Genomic DNA, 19,818 nt, shown 5'->3' with positions numbered 1-19,818 from the left:
AAGCGACGGGGGCAGGCGACTATTCTTTCTACCGCTGCTAGGGACAATTACTACTTCCTCCTTTGCCAGGTGGTTTTGGGAAAGAGGGAGCCGTCTCCTGGTTTTGGTGCTGGGGGCGCGGCGGGGTGGGGGCTTGCGGGCAGGGCAGGTGTCTGCTCTGCTCCTCACCAGGCGGCCGTGCAGTCGCTAGCGGCCCCCCTCCCCCGGCTCCGCGGATCTTCAACAGTGAGGCCTCAGCGCCGCGCCTGGCACCTGCTGGGCGCCGAGGACGCAGATGGCAGGGCCTCCTGATGCCCCTGTTTCACCGCGGCATGACGTCACTACACCCACCGCCGCAGTGCGGGCACCCCCGTGGGCGAGCAGACCACAGGCGTGTCACAGTTGGCCGGCCCAGGATGATGGATGCCCGTCAGCCCCCAGGGGACCAGAAAGCAGGGGGGTCTGGTGAGGGCTGAGGAACCAGAGCAGCGAGTGACTTGGGGGTCCAGGGAAACCTGGCTGAACAGGCAGAGATGACCCCGAGCGCGGCCGGAGGACAGCCGGGTCCACAGGCGGGCGGTTGCGTCAGCCTGGCACGGAGGGCATCTGGGATGCTCTGGCCTTCCGGTGCGCAGGCCCACGCGTCAGATGTGGTTTTAAGACCCACCTGTTACATCTGGAGTCCACACCCTAACCCTCGCCCCCTTCGTCCCTTCACTGGTGAAAGATCCCAGCTTTGGCTGACCCCACGGCTGCTCCTTGGCCTGGGCTGGCCTCTCCCCGCCGGGCGCAGGCGGAGGTTTTATGATTTTCCTTGTAAGGGGTCCACATGCGGGAGGGTCTGGCGTGGGGTCTGAGGGCAAGTTTGGTGGGCGAGGGCCCTCCCCCGCATGGTGGAAGCGCCTTGGGCCGTCCTAGAGGGGGACGCGGCATCCGCGCCCCGGCGTCTATCCCCCACCCCCCTGCATCGGTGATGTCACAGCCCGGCCCCAGCCCCCTCCAGCCCCATCCTCATCGCCTCTGCGGCCGCGACGCCCGTCCCTCTCCCTGCGCGACAAACCAGCTGGCGGCTTGGGCTCGGACGCCGCACGCAGCCAACCAGCGCGGCGGGAGGGGCGCGGGGCGGGCCGGGCCGGGGGCGCGCAGCCCGTCACGCGGCGCCACCGTCACTGCGCCGAGCACAGCCCGCAAGCGGCAGCAGCTCCAGGCTCGGGAACCCGCTCCAGTGCCAGTGCCCATGCGGGGCCGCAGCCAGTGACGCCGGAGAGGTAAGGCCGCCGCCCGCCGGGCTTCCTGCAGCCCGCGCCCCTCACCCGGTAACCGCACCAGCTGCACCCGGGGTGGGGAGCTCCGTCCGGCGCAGGCGTCCTTTTCTCTGCCCGACGCGCGGGCACCTCGCAGTCCCTTCCCTTCCCCCGACCCTCCTCCGTCCCCGCGAAGAACAATGGGGAGAATTGAGGGATATCGCCCTTCGTGCGCAGCCGGGCAGCCCCCGCCGCAAGGTCCCCTCGCTACGGAGGAACGCGGGGTCCGAGTGGGCGGGGGTCGCCAGGGGAAGAGCGCGCGCGGCGGGCGGGATCTTCGGGCACCGTCCTTTCCCAGCTATAGCGTCCCCTGGAGAGGAGCCGCCCAAGAGAAAGTGGTCCCGGCGGCGCTGCACCGGCCGGGTTGGGGAGGGATGTAGAGAAGGGAAGAGCGCGCGGATGCGGACACCGGGGAGGGGGCGCGGCTGCAGAGCCCCGGGCAGAGGGGAGGGCGCGCAGGGCGGCTGGGCTTGGGCAGCTGCTCCGGTCCCCGGGTGGGGGAGGGCGGATGCAGGAGCCCAGAGCAAAACAGGCGGGCGGGGCGGGCGGGGACTGCGGCGCGAAGGCCAGGCCACCGGCTTGGAGCGCACCGCGGCGCTGCCCATCATCTCCCCGAGAGACCCCAGCTCCCTTCCAGAAAGCCCCACCACCTGGGAAGGGCCGCCGCCGGGCGCGGCCTGCCTGGACGCAGCCAGCGCCCCAGTAACAGGTGTGGCCCGGCGGCGGGCGGGCGGGGGCTGCGGGGCCGCAGCGTCGGGACGAGCGGCGCTCCCCAGGCTCCCGGGCTCGGGGGACTGAGGAACACCGGCAGCGAAGACCTGGCTCTCCCTCTGGGTCCCCCTCAGGCCAGCTCCGCGCCAACCAGGGCACCGCCCTCCTCTCCCGAAGGGGCTGGGGCGGCGGCCGCGTCTGTGCGGGGAAGGAGGGTCTGCGGGCTGGGCGCGGCCCGGGCGCGGGCGCGGGCGCGGGGCTGCGGCCGCGGTGCGGGGGAGGGGCGGAGGGAATGCCAAGTCATGGGCCTGCTGGGCGCGAGCGCGACGTCGCCGGCGCGGACCCGACGCGCGCCCGCGGCCCCGGGAATGGGGCTTGCCCGGGGGTCGGAGGACCCCTCCCAGCGGCCGTCCTTTGCAAGGGTGCCCGCACCGCCGGGATTAAAGGCCTTCTGGGGCAAGCGGATTGGGTCATGCGGCTGCGGAGGGAGGAGGTGCGGAGGGCCTGCCGCGCCGGGCTGCCCCTCACCCCCGACACCCCGCGCTGAGCACGCTCCTGCCCGAGGCGCGGCCGCACGGAGGACGGCCGGGGCGACTGCCGGGGCCATGTGCGCAGTCCCCTCGGTTTGAGGAGGCAGCCGCGGTTTGAAGGGAAGCTCTGGAGTCCGGGGCTGGGGCCGTACCTGCGGCGGCCATTTTGCAGGTGTGGTTGGACGCCCGCCTTAGCCGGGCAGCGGGGTGGGGTGCGGTACAGGCAGGACAGGCCTCCCAGCAGCGTTTGCTTTGGATGAACATCATCCTTAAGGGTTCCTTGCTTTGGGTTGTTGGAGTCAAGAGCCAGTGCCCTTCTGGACCGCGGGGCATAGGAAAGCCAGCCTCCTCCAAGGTGTGAGGTCCAGGGAGGTGCTGGCCTGAGGCAGGGACCAAGAGGGCCTCCTTTTGGCTGTGGATTTGAAGGGCAGGCTGCCCTCCTGGGTAGGGCAACAGCACCGGGGCTAATCAGAGAGCCCTGTCCGAGGGCCGTAAGGCCTGCTGTGAGCACGCCCCCACTGCTGCCCTCCTGATGTCCCTGCTCCATGGGAATACCCCTCGGACAGCCCCAGGTGGAGACTGAAGCTCTGCCTGTGGGCGGCTGACCGGGAGTCAAGTCCTGGTCTCTGGGCAGGGAGCCTCATGGCTCGCTTGTGCCCCTGAGGTCCTCCCCTCCCTCACTTCTGCTGGCCCATGCTGACCCTGTTCTCTGGGAGTGGAGCAGGGCAGTCTTCCTGTGGGCTGTGAGCCAGGGGAGAAAAGGGACAGATTTGGGTAGGAGGGACTGGGGGCTGAACAGCCCAAGGCTGGAGGGAGGACCTCCTCAGGCCCTCAGCTCCCCCAGGCCAGCCACGGCATTGTGCTGGGTGTGCGTGGCAGGCTGGGCCATCTTCCCAGAGCCTGGCATCACCAGATTGGGGCCTGTGAAGGAGCCGTCAGCCCTGAAACACCCTGCTCTTAGGACTGACCCATCTCAGGCCAGCCAGACTCTCAGGCCCAAGACTGTGGGAGGGACCTGAGTAGCCAGCAGGAGGAGCGTGCAAGCCTGGCCCACCCAGCTCTAGTGCCTGGCAGTCTGGGCCTGTGTGCAGAGTTCGGCTGCTCCCTGGGCACTGTATGTTGAGTGTTCTCAGGCTCACACCTCCCATGCTGATGGCCAGAGGGAGCGCAATGTCACCTCCCAGAATCTACCACTCCATGCCTGGAACATCTCTGAGAATTCTGCAGGGGTGGGCCACTCCCTGCTCCCAGCTTGTCCAAGGTGGTCCAGGTGGCCAGGGCCAGGGCCAGGGAGGACTGACCTGCATCCTCTTCCAGTTCTGTCTCTGTTGGTGGCTTCTGTCCACTGGTCTGTCCTGGGACAGGAGGATTTGAGTCCCCAGGGTCCTGCACCTGGGTCCCTTGGCTTCATTGCCTGGAGCAGGGGCAGGGGCTCCTCAGCCCCACCCAGTGTAGCTGCCTTGGTGCTTAACTTGAGCCCAGACAGGATCCTGGCCCAAGGTCAGACTGAGCTCTGGGTCTCCAGTGCCCTTGTTCCTTCGTGCCTGGGTGACATTGCATATGGGGACACTGCAGGGTGGAGGGCACAAAATTGCCAGCAGAAACTGAGACCCCTTGGGGTCCTCGGTCTCTGTGTGGAACATGACCTGGACGTTCAGACATGGTGGCTGCAGAATCCAGTGGGAGGGGCCGCCCCTCTCCAAAGCCTTCTGACCCTGGGTTAATCTCCTAATCCTAGGACCTGCAGTCCAGACAGGCTGTGCAGGGCCTGGGGTTCAGATGGTCTTGGGGGTTCCCACTGTGTGGCCCACCCAGTCAGATTTTAGGATTTCCTGGGTCTGGAAGTCCACCTGCCTGAATCCCACCTGCCAAGGCTTCCTGCATAGCCCTCACCCCTTCCCCTCCTGGCCCTGGGGGAGGCTGAAGCAGCCCCCACCACTCCTGCACATGTGCGGGCACATCGACACACGTGCACATACAGCCTCAGACACATGTAGACACGCCCCCCCCAACACACACACCGTCAGCCCTCACTCCAGGTCTGATGCCGCCTGGCCTCTTCCCTGGAGCTCTCTACCCCACCTGCACACCTGCCTGCTAGACCCCTCACCTGTTGCCAGGGCTTGTCTGTGGACCTCTGGGCAGTGCCCCCACCCTCCAGGTCTCAGCTGGCTGCTGAGTTCTCGGGGTAGGAAGGGGGCCTGATTGCCTGCAGGCCCCCTTCCTCTTGAGCCAGCCTCTGGCCTTGTCCTCAGCAGGAGGCGGGTGGTGTCCAGGGGTGCGCCAGAGGGCAGGACTGCTGCCCCCTCAGGTAGACCTCGCTTGCCTTCCCCACCTGTCACCAGCTCAAGTCAGGGTGTTGAGGCAGGACTGATGGGGACCTGGCTTCTGTCTGCTGTAGGGTCAGGGCAGGGAGTTGCTCCCAGTCACCCCGTCCTCACTCTTCAGCTGCATCTGGGGCCAGTGCTACCCAGGCTGCAGGTCCCTGGTGCCAGGCAGGTGCAGCTGCTCAGCAGGCCAGAACCAAGAGATTCCTCGGGGCCTCGCTGCCTCTGTCAGCCTGTGCTTCACTGCAAGCAGGGCTTTCTGGGTTAGTGACCTTTCACTCTATGGAATGGGCTTTTGTTCTCACTTCTCCAGCTCTGCTGAGCCCCACTCCAGGGAGCCACTTCCCTCCTGCCTCCGTCTGGGCTGGTTTCTCTGCGCCTTGCCGCTTCCCAGCTTCCTGGCAGCTGCTCACTGCATGCGACCCCACAGCTGCCTGCTTCTTGGTTTCCCATCTTGCTTTGCTGGAGTGTGTCACTGTGCAACTTCTTGAGACAGGTGCGTAAGTCAGTCTGTGCGAGCACCTCGCCCTCCTTCCTCCCACCGGGGGTGAGTCCAGCAGTCCTTCTTTCTGGTAAGTCTTTTGCTCAGAACTCAGAGGCTCCTTCGTTGTCTTCAGCATCCAGTTGCTTGGGAGAGTCTTGGTCAGCACGTCTTCCTCCCTGGAATCTCCCTTTCCTTGGTGTTCTGCCCACGCATGTGGGTGAGTCTCTGTGTGGGTTTTTGCTTCACTGGTGCTCAGTGGGCTCTTTGAATGGAAGACAGGTTTTCTTCTTTCATCTGTGCATAATAATTTCCTCCTCTCTCATTTTCCCTGTTTTCTTTCTGAATCCATGGGTTGGACTTCTTCTGTGACCCTGCCTTTTCTCTTGTATATTCTGTCTCCTTGTCTAGGTTCTATTTGGTCTTCATTTTCTAGTCCTTTGTTTGGAATTATGTATTTCAGCTTTATATATATATATGTATATGTGTATATATATATATATATATATATATATATATATTTTATCTCTAACACTGTTCCTTCCTTGACTGTAATTGTTCCTGTTTCATAGCATCCTGTTCCTGTTTGTGAATGTGGTGACTTCAAATACGCTCTTGCATGTTAGCAGAGATCCTGTTGGTTTGCCGGCTTTGCTCCTGTGCTGTGGTTTCTCTGTCCCACAGGCCTGTTTTTTGCTGTTTTTTTCTAGCCTTCACTTTGAAGGCTTTGCTCTTATGCAGGTGGGAGGCCTTGTTGTCCATGCACATGTTTGGGAGTCACTGGCAGAGGTGTGCTTGAGCTGGGATTCTTTCCTCTCAGAGTGGGGTCTGACAGGAGCCGGGTTCGTCAGAAGTGGGGTCCATTGCAGGCTTTGGCTCAGGTGAAGCGGTGGGTGCTCTGTACCAGAGTTCAGGCTCCAGCCTCCACACTGAAGGCCTTACCCTTGCGGAGGCTTTTTTCTGTTTCTGTGGATAGAAAGTTTCAGCTGCCTGCCTGGGGTCCTGTCTGAGCCGCCCTCTGAGAGAGTGGAGGCAGGATGGGGGGGGGGGGCTTCTGTCCTGGCTGTGCTCCTCAGGTCTGCCTTCCCCTGATCCTGTGGGTGCATCAGCTGAGCCCCCAGGGGCTCCTGTGCTCGACTACCCCTCTCTGCCCTCCACAAACACCAAGAGGGCTCAGGTCCTGCGGAGCACCTCTCCTCCACGCTGCCCTTTGTTGATGAGGAGTGATTCCAGTTCTCTGCCCTTTATTTCATGGGGTCTTGGGTGACCAGTGGGCCTGGAGGTTGTCTGGCCAAGAGGCTGCTCCACACTCTTTAGGTGTGGCCTGTGTGTGTGTGTGTGTGTTTAAATCAACCTCTTTGAGAAGAATCAGTGTTTTGGGAAGAGTTGTGCTTGTGTTTTTTGTTGCCCTGGTGTGTGTGGATACGTTGGGCCACTGGTCTAACTTGGAGGAGGACAGGTCCCAAGGCGAAGGCCACTGGAGGCCTGGGAGCCCCTGTGCAGCTGGTTCCCTGTGAGTGCTGGCCTGCTGCCCCCAGGCTGGTCTGTTTCTGCCTCTCGTGCTCCTACCACTTTCGGCATAGACGCCTGTCAAGCATCTGTGTCTGTTTTAGACTGCTTTCTGATGCTATAACAAAATACTTGAGACCAGATAATTCACAAAGAATAAGTGTTTTTTGGCTCATGGTTCTGTAGGCTGAGAAGTTCAAGAACAGGGTACAGCCTGCTCAGCTCTGGCGAGGGCCTCGTGCTACGTGGTAACATGGTGCGGGCGGCCTCCGAGACAGCAGCTTGCTGGAGAGCGCTCACTTCATAACAGAACCCCGCCCTCCCGTGACAAGCCCACGGTCCGTGAGTGCGTGAATCTGCAGTACTCCGTTCCCTCATGACCAGACACCTCCAAAGACCCCGTCTCTCACATTCCATTAACATGTGACCTTGGGGATCAAGTTCCCAGCACTTGAAATCTTGAGTCACGTCCAAACTTGGCAGTAACCTGTGCCGCCGCTTGGCCTTTGTCTCTGGCCCTTCCTCAGGGATCCGGCCTTTTCTGCACACAGTCCCCACACTGATGCAGAAAACTGAAATGGTCTCAGGCCCCCGGGAAGCAGAGGAGCTCCTCAAGGGCTGGCCCATCTGTGACCACAGGGACCCCAGTGCCATCAGTGGACGGCCTCCTGTCCCCCTCCTGGGCCTGGCTCCAGGCTCAGGTCTCCCTCTCCCATGGACTTTGCCCTCCGTCACAGCCATCCCCTTGAGACCCAGCCCTGTTGTCACACAGAGGCCTCCTGGGTCTTGCCACCCTCAGACCCTGACGGACCACCACCGAGCCCCCAGTGCAGACCCCTGGTGCTCAGGGGTCCTCCAGCAATGTCTCGGTCTCTTCTTGGCTCCGACTCCTCTGTGCTCTGCGACAGCCAGGCAGGGTCCCTGTGGACAGTGCATCTCCCCTCTGCCTTGAGGTGCCCCCTCCTGCCAAGCCCTGGCACCTGGGTGTCTGATGAAGTCGCTCTGGCCCCGCCTCTTCAGACCCCCATCTCCGGCTCTGCCCTCCGCCATGGGCAGCGCCGGCAGCCTCTGGGTGCCCTCAGGGCTGCCCGGGACCCTGGGGGCCTGGCTCTGGTCTCGACTAGATGTGAAGGCTGGCCTGGTGCTTCCCGCAGCCCCAGATGCTGCTGCCGGGGCTCCTCCCTGGCTCTGCGGCACCCTAGTGGCTCGGCCTCTGCACCTTGTGGTGGGCGGCTCTTCAAGGTTCTGCAGCCCCCTCTTCCGAGCAGTGGTGGTGCTCCCAGGTCACTGCTGGGCTCAGTGTGCAGGAGGCTGAGTCAGGAGGACGGCCAAGGCTGGCCATCCGGAGAGCCCCTGGGCAGCGTGGTGAGCCCTCCATCCTGGGTTCTGTGGGTGGCCTGAGGCCCTGGGTTTAGGATGCTGTCCTCATCCTGACCAAGGTCATGCTGTCTTTGGCATGAATTTCACGTTTGTGCCTTTCTGCCCCCTTTTCTTCTGTGGTTTTGCGTTTTGATTTCACCTCTTCACGTGGATCCTTGTTGGACGGGCCACACCCCTCCTCCAGCCCTGCGGCTTTGCGGAGGTGCCCTGAGGTCTGTGGCTTAGGAGACCCTTGCTGAGGGACGGCGTGAAGATGTCGCTCTCCTTGCTGTCCTCTGAGACTTTCTGGTTCTCACTGGGTTCCCGGCCCACAGGGATCTGCGAGGTGCTTTTCCATGTGGCTCACGGGTTGCCCTCCACCCCAGTCCCCGCGGGTGGCAGGCCACCAGGGCTGCGTTCACACAGGTCTGTTTCCAGCCCCGCCTGTGTCTGTGGTTTTCTGTCCCTGTCCCAGTAGCACTGGGACACACCCCAGACCCCAGTCTGCCTGAGACCCGCAGGGTCCCGGCCTGCCTGTCGTTCATTCCTATATGTGTATGTCAGCGATGGAGCTCAGCTTGCAAATTCGTCAGCGAGAGCCTCACACAGTAACTGGTATGAACTCTTCTGATGATATGCTGCAACAGCACCTGCTCAAAGCTTGGAAATGTTTATCTCTGGAGTTTTCTTTTTTTTATTTTAATTTTTTAAATTTATTTTTATTGTAAACAAATGGGATACATGTTGTTTCTGTTTGTATATGAGTAACACATACCATTTGCGTAATCATACATTCACATAGGGTAAGGATGTTTGATTCATTCCGTTATTTTTTCCTTTCCCCCACCCCTCTGACCCCTCTTTTCCCTCTATGCAGTCCCTCCTTCCTCCATTCTTACCCCCCTCCCACCCCCCATTACGTGTCATCATCCACTTATTAGTGAGATCATTCCTCATTTGGATTTTTGAGATTGGCTTATCTCACTTAACATGATATTCTCCAATTTCATCCATTTGCCTGTAAATGCCATAATTTTATTATTCTTTATAGCTGAGTAATATTCCATTGTATATATATACCACAGTTTCTTTACCCATTTATCAATTGAAGGGCATCTAGGTTGGTTCCACAGTCTGGCTATTGTGAATTGAGCAGCTATGAACATTGGTGTGGCTGTATCTCTGTAGTATGCTGATTTTAAGTCCTTTGGGTATAGGCCAAGGAGTGGGATAGCGAGTCAAATGGTGGGTCCATTCCAAGTTTTCTAAGGAATCTCCACACTGCTTTCCAGAGTGGCTGCACTAATTTGGAGCCCCACCAGCAATGTACGAGTGTACCTTTCTCCCCACATCCTCTCCAACACCTATTGTTGCTTGTGTTCTTGATAATCGCCATTCTAATTGGGGTGAGATGGAAGCTTAGTGTAGTTTTGATTTGCATTTCTCTTATTACTAAAGATGGTGAACATTTTTTCATATGTCTGTTGATTGCTTGTAGATCTTCTTCTGTGAAGTGTCTGTTCATTTCCTTAGCCCATTTGTTGATTGGGTTATTTGTATTCCTGGTGTAGAGTTTTTTGAGTTCTTTATATATTCTGGAAATTAGTGCTCAATCTGAAGTATGAGTGGGAAAGATATTCTCTCACTCTGTAGGCTCTCTCTTCGCATTGCTGATAGTTTCCTTTGCTGAGAGAAAGCTATTTAATTTGAATCTATCCCAGTTATTGATTCTTGCTTTTATTTCTTGTGCTATGGGAGTCCTGTTAAGGAAGTCTGATCCTAAGCCAACAAGGTGAAGATTTGGACCTACTTTTTCTTCTATAAGATGCAGGGTCTCTGGTCTGATTTCAAGGTCCTTGATCCATTGTGAGTTGAGTTTTGTGCAGGGTGAGAGATAGGGGTTTAGTTTCATTCTGTTGCACATGGATTTCCAGTTTTCCCAGCACCATTTGTTGAAGAGGCTATCCTTTCTCCATTGCATATTTTTGGCCCCTTTATCTAGTATGAGAAAATTGTATTTATTTGGGTTTGTGTTCATGTCCTCTATTCTGTACCATTGATCTACCTGTCTATTTTGGTGCCAATACCATGCATTTTTGTTACTATTGCTTTGTAGTATAGTTGAAGTTCTGCTATTGCAATACCCCCTGTTTCATTCTTCCTGCTAAGGATTGCTTTAGCTATTCTGGGTTTCTTATTCTTCCAGATGAATTTCATGATTGCTTGCTCTATTTCTGTGAGGTACGTCATTGGGATTTTAATTGGAATTGCATTGAATCTGTATAGTACTTTTGGTAGTATGGCCATTTTGACAATATCAATTCTGCCTATCCAAGAACATGGGAGATCTTTCCATCTTCTAAGGTCTTCCTCAATTTCTTTCTTCAATGTTTTGTAGTTTTCATTGTAGAGATCTTTTACCTCTTTGGTTAGATTGATTCCCAAGTATTTTATTTTTTTGAGGCTATTGCAAATGGAGTTGTTTTCCTCATTTCCCTTTCAGCTGTTTCGTCACTTGCGTATAAAAATGCTTTAGATTTATGCATGTTGATTTTATAGCCTGATGTTTTGCTGAATTCATTGATGAGGTCTAGAAGTTTTCCGGAGGAGTTTTTTGGATCCTCTAAATAGAGAATCATGTCGTCGGCAAATAGTGACAGCTTAAGTTCCTCTTTTCCTATTCATATCCCTTTAATTTCTTTAGTCTGCCTAATTGCTCTGGCTAGAGTTTCGAGGACAATGTTGAATAGAAGTGGTGAAAGAGGACATCCCTGTCTTGTTCCCATTTTTAAAGGAAATGGTTTCAGTTTTTCTCCATTAAGAAAGATGTTGGCCGTGGGCTTAGCATAAATAGCCTTTACAATGTTCAGGTATGTTCCTACTATCCCTATTTTTTCTAGTGTTTTGAGCATGAGGGGGTGTTGTATTTTGTCAAACGCTTTTTCTGCATCAATTGAAATAACCATATGATTCTTATCCTTAAGTCTATTGACATGATGGATTACATTTATTGATTTACGGATGTTAAACCATCCTTGCATTCCAGGGATGAACCCCACTTGATCGTGGTGCACAATTTTCTTAACATGTTTTTGGATATGGTTTGCCAATATTTTGTTAAGGATCTTTACATCTATATTCATCAAGGATATTGGTCTAAAATTTTCTTTCCTTGATGTGTCTTTTCCTGGTTTGGGTATGAGGGTGATATTAGCTTCATAGAATGAGTTTGGTAGGGTTCCCTCCTTTTCTATTTCCTGGAATACTTTGAGAAGTATTGGAATGAGTTCTTCTTTGAAGGTCTTGTAGAACTCGGCTGAGAATCCGTCTAGTCCTGGGCTTTTCTTGGATGGTAGATTTTTAATGGCTTCTTCTATTTCATTGCTTGATATTGAGCTGTTTAAATTCCTTATGTCCTGCTGGTTCATTTTGGGAGGAGCATATGTCTCTAGAAATTTGTCAATGTCTTCGGTAGTTTCTATTTTGTTGGAATACAGATTTTCAAAGTAGCTTCTCATTATGTTCTGTATCTCAGTGGTGTCTGTCGTGATATTTCCTTTTGCATCATATATTTTAGCAATTTGAGTCTTCTCTCTCCTTCTCTTTGTTAGTGTGGCTAAGGGTTTGTCTATTTTGTTTACTTTCTCAAAGAACCAACTTTTTGTTTTGTCAATTTTTTGAATAGTTTCTTTTGTTTCTATTTCATTGATTTCAGCTCTGATTTTAATTATTTCCTGTCTTCTACTACTTTTGCTGCTATTCTGTTCTTTTTCTAGGGCTTTGAGCTGTAATGTTAGGTCATTTAGTTGTTGGCTTTTCATTCTTTTCTGGAATGTACTCCATGCAATTAATTTTCCTCTTAGTACTGCTTTCATAGTGTCCCAGAGATTTTGATATGTTGTATCATTGTTCTTATTGACCTGTAGAATTTTTTAATCTCCTCCCTGATGTTTTCTGTTATCCATGTTTCATTCAATAGCATATTATTTAGTCTCCACGTGTTGGAGTAATTTCCCTTTTTTATTTTGTCATTGATTTCTACTCTCAGTCCATTATGATCTGATAGAACACAAGGCAGTATCTCTATTTTTTTGCATTTCCTAAGGAAATTTTCTATGCTTTGTGGCATAACACATGGTCTATTTTTGAGAAGGTTCCAGGTGCTGCTGAGAAGAAAGTGAATCCGCTTGTTGATTGATGGAATATTCTATATATGTCTATTAAGTCTAGGTTATTGATTGTGTTATTGAATTCTATGGTTTCTTTGGTTGGTTTTTGTTTGGAAGATCTATCTAGTGGTGACAGCGGTGCATTAAAGTCACCCAGAATTATTGTGTTGTGGTCTATGTGATTCCTGAAATTGAGAAGGGTTTGTTTGATGTACAGGGATGCACCATTGTTTGAGGCATAAATATTTACTATCGTTATGTCTTCCTGATTTATGGTTCCCTTAAGCAGTATGAAATGTCCTTCTTTATCCCTTCTGACTAACTTTGGCTTGAAGTCCACTTTATCTGATACAAGGATGGAAACCCTGCTTTTTTACTGAGTCCATGTGCATGGTAGATTTTTTCCCATCCTTTCACCTTTAGTCTGTGGATGTCTTTTTCTATGAGATGAGTCTCTTGCAGGCAGCATATTGTTGGGTCTTTCTTTTTAATCCATTCTGCCAGTCTATGTCTTTTCATTGATGAGTTTAGGCCATTAACGTTCAGGGTTATTATTGAGATATGATTTGTATTCCTAGTCATTTGGCTTATTTTTGGTTTTTAAGTTGGCTTGGTTTCTCCTTTGAATGGTTTTTCTCTAAGGTAGTTCTTCCCTTTGCTGACCTCCATTGTTGTTTTTCATTTCCTCCTCATGGAATATTTTGTTGAGAACATTCTGTAGCGCTGGCTTTCTATTTGTAAATTCTTTTAACTTTTATTTATCATGGAAGGATTTTATTTCATCTTCAAATCTGAAGGCTATTTTTGCTGGGTATAGGATTCTTGGTTGGCAACCATGTTCTTTCAGAGCTTGAAATATGTCGTTCCAGGCCCTTCTAGCTTTTAGAGTCTGGGTTGAGAAGTTGGCTGCTATCCGTATTGGTCTCCCCCCATATGTAATCTGATGCTTTTCTCTCGCGGCCTTCAAAATCCTATCTTTATCTCGAATGTTAGGCATTCTCATTATAATGTGCCTTGGTGTGGACCTGTTGTGATTTGGGGTATTTGGTGTTCTGTAAGCCTCTTGTATTTGATTTTCCATTTCATTCTTTAGGTTTGGGAAATTTTCTGATATTATTTCATTGAATAGTTTGTTCGTTCCTTTGATTTGTATCTCTGTGCCTTCCTCAATCCCAATAACTCTTAAATTTGGTCTTCTCATGATGTCCCATAGTTCTTGGAGATTCTGTTCATGATTTCTTACCATCTTCTCTGTTTGGGCGACTTTATTTTCAAGATTAAATATTTGGACTTTTCTTTTTGATTGATTTTTGTTTTTATGCATTGGGATGGTTATGAGATCTCCATCTTCATAGTCTTTTATCACTTTATTTTTATTTGTGTGTGGTGCTGGGGATCCAGCCCAGTGCCTCCCTTGCGCTGGGCAAGCGTGCCACCCGGAGCCCCCTCCCAGCCGGGTTTCCACGAGTGCTTTTGGACCATGGCTGACCCTGGTAGCTGCATCCAGACATGTCAGTCCGCTCTGTCGCTGTGACGGACACCTGGGACGGCCAGCTTCTGAGGAGAGGATTGCCTCGCGCACAGTTTGCAGGTCCCAGTGCCACGGGCCTTGTGGGCTCTTTGTGCAGACGTGTGGCCTGAGCAGGCTGCTTCCTCTTGACGGGGATGCTGCAGGAGGGAGGAAGGGCGAGTTCCCACGTCCCCTTGGAGCCCCCTTGTGACCAGAGACCTGCCCGGCCCCACCACCTCCCGCAGGCTCTGAGCTGGAGACAGCCTTTTGCACTGAGGCCTTTGGGGACATTTAAGATCCACCCTGAGCACCCAGGCACTGGAACCATGGGTCGGGGCTTCTGTGGCTCTACACCAAGTCAGGACATGGGGCATGCAGCCCTCCAGATTCCTTCCTTGTGGCCTGCTCTTCCCATACATTTTGAGACATGACTTGTCAGGTTTCACAACTTGAGACATTGTTTGAAAAGACATTGAATTTTTGTATGAATCTGGGTGAAAAATCAACATTTTTAAGATTTTAAGATTTTAGGATTTTGTGTTCCTGTGAAGAGTCCGTCATAGTTCCTAGGTTCTCTGCAATGCCCTTGGTGAACTTTCAGGATCTTCTTCATGGAAGTCAGCCGTGTCCTCGGTGACGTTCCTGGTGTCTTGAGGTTGGGTCGCTGCTTTAGTCGGGCTCTGTCCCTGGTGCGCGACAGCGTGGCTGGCTTCCCGCGACCTTGCTGAGCCTTCCCGCAGGCTCAGAGCGCTCGCACAGCCATCTCGGGTCCACCGAGGAGGACGACTGGTCCCTTCCCTCCAGGTCCCCAGGTTGGCGCTGCCTGGCTTGCTGCTCCTGCCTCTGGTCGGCTGGAACCTCCGCCACAGCCTGGTGGAAGGGCGTGCGTTGCTCTTTACCACCCTCGCGGGAAGGTGGGGTCCCCTTGGAAGGTTCTCTTTACTCCGAGGCTCAGAGTTTTATCACCAATGGTCTTGAAAATGACGGATGCTTTTTAAAGTCTGTCGAGGACCTGGTGCTTCCCCTCCCCAGAGGAGTGGTGAGGGCCGCCGGCCCTGAGGTTGCGCTGTGCTGACGCCTGGGGTCCGTCTGCTGCACCATCCCTTCCTTGATTGCTGGCCTTTCCTGCTGATTCCTTTGGATGTTATTATCCACGTTCATTAGTGAAACTGGTCTATAATCTTCATTTCCCAAATTTCGCTGCTTACTTTGTGGCCACACTCCTGTTAGCCTCGGTGAACGAGTCAGGAGTATGTCCTTTCTCTTAGTCTTCCTCTTTTTTCCATTCTCTTTGTGTAGAATTTGAATCACTATTTAAATGTATGGTAGAACTTGACTATAGTGAGTTTGGAGCCTGTTGCCTATTTTGTGGGTAAGTTTTATTTATTTATTTATTTATTTATGCTCAGGAAATAAAAATTTTACTGTATGAAATTTACATTTGTTACATAAGATGAAAAGTACTGCCAAAGATCTTTTGCTCATTCTTTTCCTAATGCATTCTTGCAAAGACACATTTTTATATAGATTATTTAACAGTTGTTATAACAGTTGTGCTGGCAATAAGTGTATAAATAAGGTATAAAACGAAAAACAGATCAAAACAGTGCAGAGGGAAGACCACTGCCAAAGAGTTACCACCGAGAACTTGGGATTTTCCATGACAAGGTGGGTGTTGTAGGGTCATCGCTCTGTAAACGAGGTTTGATGGTCTGAAGCCATTCATTAAGATACTCGACAAGACCTAATGCGCCTGGGATATTGTCCCCCTCAGAAGCAAATTTCAGCAGAATAGCCATTTGGATTTCTTTAGAACAGCTTTCTTCCTAGAGTGTTTTTGTGATCCCTTCTCAAGTTTTACTTTTAATTTAACTTTTTTCTTTGTTAAGATGGAATCTTGCTGTATTGCCCAGGGTGGTTTGAAACTACTGGGTTCAAGCAGTCCTTCTGCCTCGGTCTCCTGAGTGCTGGGTCTATAGATGTTATCCCCTGTACCTGACTTGTGGGTGAATTTTTAAACCATTGAACTGATTTTCTCTAATGGTGGAGGAAAGTTAATGTACCTGCTGATTTATTTTTTCCCCTTGTTATGGGTCACTTTTTCCTTCTTTTGGTATGTCTCGTGAGGTTTTTTTTTTTTTTTTTTTTTTGGTACCAAGAATTGAACCCAGGGATGCTTAACCACTGAGCCACATCCTCAGCCCTTTTTTCTTTTTATTTAGAGACAGGGTCTCATTGAGTTGCTTAGTGCTTCACTAAATTGCTGAGGCTGGCTTTGAACTCACAGTCCTCTTGCCTCAGCCTCCTGAGCTGCTGAGATTACAGGCGCGCATCACCACGCCTGGCTGTCTTGTGATCTTTGCTTGGATGCGAGACGTGACTTTGACACTGCAGAGCCCAGGAGCCATGTGTTCTTCCTTTATGGTGGTCAAGAAGCTGCCTCTCTGAGGACCCATCTGATCGGTCGCTGGTCTGGAGCAGGTGTCCTGTGGGGATGCTTCATCACTCAGCAGGACTTGGCTGCTCTGGGGTCTGCCTTGGAGAGATGCAGGGGTCTCTGTGCTCTGGCTGGTCACGTCACAGATGTCTCCCTACTTGGTGTGAGCTTTGGGGTCGTCCAGCCTACCACAGCCCAGGTGGTTTGTGGCTGGCTCCATGGGCATAGACTAGTACTGAGCAGGACCCATGGATACCACAGGGCAGCTCCGGCCTTTCCAGAACTCTGACCCAGCATCCATGGCCTCCACCTGCCCACTTTCTGACCCCTGTCTCCTCCACTTGCCCTTGTCTCCTGCGCCCGAGGTCGGAAAGCTGCTTCCAGGCTGCAGTGGGATGCTCAGGGGCTCACCCGCTGTTCTCTTAGGTGTCAGGGTCCTGCACTGCCTGTTGTCTGCTGTCTGCAAACAGCTATTCTCATGTGTTTTGTCTGGTTCGCTAGTTGTTGTTTGCAGTAAGAAGTTAAGTCTGGTGCCTGGAACTCCATCGGCTGCAAGTGTTTTGCTAGTGATATTTTCTTCATCATTTACTAGGTGTTCTTACATTTCCATCTTGATTTCTTCTTTGCTGTATTAGCTATTCAGAAGTTCATTTTTTCAATTTCTAAACATGTGGGCTGGCTATTGTTTGGTCTCCCCAAAGCTCATGTGTTGAAGGTGTGGTCCCCAAAACAGCAGTGTTCAGAGGTGGGCTTTGGGAAGTGATTGGACCACAAGGGCTCTGGGCACCTCATGGTCAGTCATTGGCGGCTGGGCAGATTCCTGGGCAGCGGGGGACTGTGCAGGTGGGGCGTGGCTGGGGAGCAGGGCTCTGGGGCGTGCCTTGGACTGCGTCTTGTGGCCCCCTTTTCTGTCTGCATGAGAGCCACTCTGAGCTGGTTTCCCAAGCCTGGGTTCTTGGACCATGGGGGTGTCCAAGTCTGAAACCAAAATGGCAGGAGGACAGGCCTGTGGCTGAAAATTCTTAGGAACTCTTGCTTTTTGACTAGTTTTGAGTCATTCAGACGAGTTTCCCCTTAGTGGAAGATGGCTTTTCCCCAGCCTTTCAGTCCATCGAGGGTGTCACTTTGAAGGGACCGACTTAGTGGAGGTGGGCTCCATCCTGCCTTTGTGCCTGCGCGGCCCACCTCCCCACGCAGTGAGGTGGAGATGGCAGTGGCCTTGTGGGTTTGTCCAACCTCTGCGCTTCCTTTCCCTCCCCTTTCCTGGGAGCTTCCCAGTTTGTACGCATATCTCCACTGTCAGCTCCGCCCACAGTAGTTCTGAACACCCAGCCTGTTTATTCCTTTGGTCGATGGTTAGAGTTGTTTCACCTGATGCCTTCAGTAGGGGATTCTGACTTTTGGGACAGGGTATTGATGTAGCTTAGTTTATTGTGATCAGAGAACATAGGCCTTGTAATTTTAAATTAAAATAAGATTTGTTGAAACTTTTAAGACCACCACATAGCAAACTTTAGCAACCGTTATATGCACACTTTAAAATGTGATATATATGTATGTATGTGTGTGTGTGTGTGTGTGTGTATGTAAATCTTAGTAGTCAATAGAATAAGCAGAAGAAAGATTTTTGTCTTTTTATTTTCAACCTCTGTGTCTTTATTAAAGGATCTCTGGTAAACAGAACACAATAAAAAAATCTCTTAGGAAGACCATTATAGAATTTGAATAAGGTGTCAATTTAGCAAGAGGAAATAACAATTCTAAGTATATCTGCACCAAATATCAAAGCACCCAGGTGGAGACGGTAGATGTCAGTAGATCTGAGGGGAGGGAGACTCTGTCCTGCGCAGCATTAACAAAACATCACCAATGGACGGACCATCCAGACAGAGCATGACACAGAAGCAGGGCTCGGCTGCACCCTAGACCAAGTGGACCCGGCAGACACGCACAGAACACCCGCACAGAACATCCGCACAGTGGCTGCAGAATTCCTCAGGCAGAACGCATGCTTCTCAGAAGCACATGAAACATCCTGCAGGACAGAGCGCGGTCAGCCACAAAACGAGCCTTAACAAAACGAACCATTGAAATCGTGTCAGGTACCTTTCCCGTCCCCAGTGCACTGACACTGGAAACCAGTAACACAAAAAGCCTTGGAAATTATACAACCATGTGGAAATTAAGCAACTTAGTTTTGAATAACCAATGAATAAAGGAAGAAACCAGGAAAGAAATTCTAAAAATTTCTTGAAAAAAATGATAGAGGAGGAAACAACATACCAAAACCTATGGATACAGCAAGAGCAGTATAAGAGGGAAGTTTATAGCATCAACATCTACATCAAAAAAGCAGAAAAAAATCTCAATAAATAACCCATCACTGCATCTCAAGGCATTAGAAAAACACGGACAAGGATCTGGGGATGTAGCTCAGAGGCAGAACACTGGCCTAGCTTGTGTGGAGCCTGGGTCCCATCCCCAGCAGTGGAAAGGAAAAAGAAAGGGGGTGGGGAGGGAGGAAGGAAGAAAGAGAGAAAGGAAGAACAAATCAAATCCAGAATTAGTCAAAGGAAAGAAATAATAAAGATCAGAGTGAAATAAATAGACTAAAATAATACAAAGGTATCAGTGCAACAAAGCTGTTTCTTCAAAAAGAAGAGAGACAATTCCTTAGGCAGAGAGAGAGAGAGAGAGAGAGAGAATGCACATAAAATCAGAGATGGAAAGGGAGGCATCACAACGGATGCTACAGAAACGCAAAGGGTCATGAGAGATCATTTTGAACAATATGTGTCAATTAATTTGATGACCTAGAAGAGATGGACACATTCCTAGACATATACACCTCACCAGCATGGAGTTGTGAAGAAACATCAGTAGCAGGTAACGAGGTTGGTTTGGTGGTAAAGTCTGCCATCAAGGATGAGCCCAGGCCAGACAGCTCCCCTGCAGAGACCTGTTTAGAGGAGACGTCATACCAGTTCTCCCTGAGACCCTCCAGAAGTCGGGGGTGGAGCTCGCCTAGCACATTCCACCAGGCCAGCAGTGCCCCGAGCAAAGGCAGATAAGGATGAGACAAAAGGGAAAGAAGGCTGCAGACCTACAGAAACAGGGCCTGGCCATCCTTGGCCAAGTTGGGCACACCAGGTTCCTCAGCACATGAGAGAGTGCATGCCAGGGTCAAGTGACACGCAACCTGGTTCTACACACAGGCGCCAACCAAAGGGGCACGCCACCAGCAGACTAGAGGATGGAGCCCCGAGACCATCCCACTGAGCTGAGGCAGAAGGGGCGCCGGGCCAGAGTGGCAGGGCTTCAGGATAAGGCCTGAGCAGGGACAGGAGGCACGTGCCTCAGTGTAGTGAAGGCACGTTTGATAAGCCGGCAGCTGGTGCCCTGCCCATGGGAAAGCTGGAAGCTTCTCTCTCACGTCTGGAGCAAGATGGGGGTGTCCACTCCCCCACTTACACTCCACACAGTGCTGGAAGTTCGGGCCAGA

General features: G+C 52.1%; 1 protein-coding gene across 29 annotated transcripts in view; it reads left to right on the top strand.

Moving 5' to 3' along the window:
* The first annotated feature begins 1,052 nt into the window (after positions 1 to 1,052).
* Positions 1,053 to 19,818, top strand: part of KIF1A (kinesin family member 1A) — a 96,952-nt gene continuing 78,186 nt past the window's right edge. For 3 of the 29 annotated variants that reach the window (XM_079131319.1, XM_079131317.1, XM_079131293.1), the window contains exon 1: positions 1,053 to 1,247. The gene's annotated coding sequence lies outside the window, so the exon portion shown is untranslated. Of the gene's footprint in view, positions 1,248 to 1,857; positions 1,993 to 19,818 lie in introns of those variants that run through there. The other 26 variants (XM_079131297.1, XM_079131315.1, XM_079131320.1 and 23 more) reach the window with 15 other exon arrangements.

The sequence above is a fragment of the Sciurus vulgaris genome (assembly GCF_902686455.1).
Source record: "Sciurus vulgaris genome assembly, chromosome: 3".
In the NCBI taxonomy this organism is placed as follows: domain Eukaryota; kingdom Metazoa; phylum Chordata; class Mammalia; order Rodentia; family Sciuridae; genus Sciurus; species Sciurus vulgaris.
The sequence above is the reverse complement of the archived record's forward strand: the minus strand, read 5'-3'. Positions and strand labels throughout refer to the sequence as shown.